Genomic DNA, 373 nt, shown 5'->3' with positions numbered 1-373 from the left:
CTACTTCCTGGAGAGTGTTCTTCTCTTGGCTGGATGTTGTGAAAGAGTTTTTCTTCACCATAGAGAGGATTAATCGGTCTGCACACGCAAAAAAAGCCAAAACCTAGATATTTTAGGCAATATAGAAATCCTGGCCAGGACGCGTCCTGGGAAAATGGCACGTATGGTCACCCTACCTAACTGTATTTATTTAAGTATGAGCTTGGTTATCACCAAAGCTCTATTGTGTAGTAGTTCATTAGACTGTCACTGGTTTCCCCCTTTTTTTTTTTTTGAGGAAACAAGGGTGATACAAACTTCCGAATTGGCCTACAAGAAGTATTCATAACTGAAGCGCTCCAGGACGTTTTTGCAGCCTCTTCTTCTACTTAGT

The sequence above is a fragment of the Sinocyclocheilus rhinocerous genome, unplaced genomic scaffold (assembly GCF_001515625.1).
Source record: "Sinocyclocheilus rhinocerous isolate Xijiao unplaced genomic scaffold, SAMN03320098_v1.1 scaffold8030, whole genome shotgun sequence".
NCBI classification, from domain to species: Eukaryota; Metazoa; Chordata; class Actinopteri; order Cypriniformes; family Cyprinidae; genus Sinocyclocheilus; species Sinocyclocheilus rhinocerous.
Note: the sequence above shows the minus strand (reverse complement) of the source record.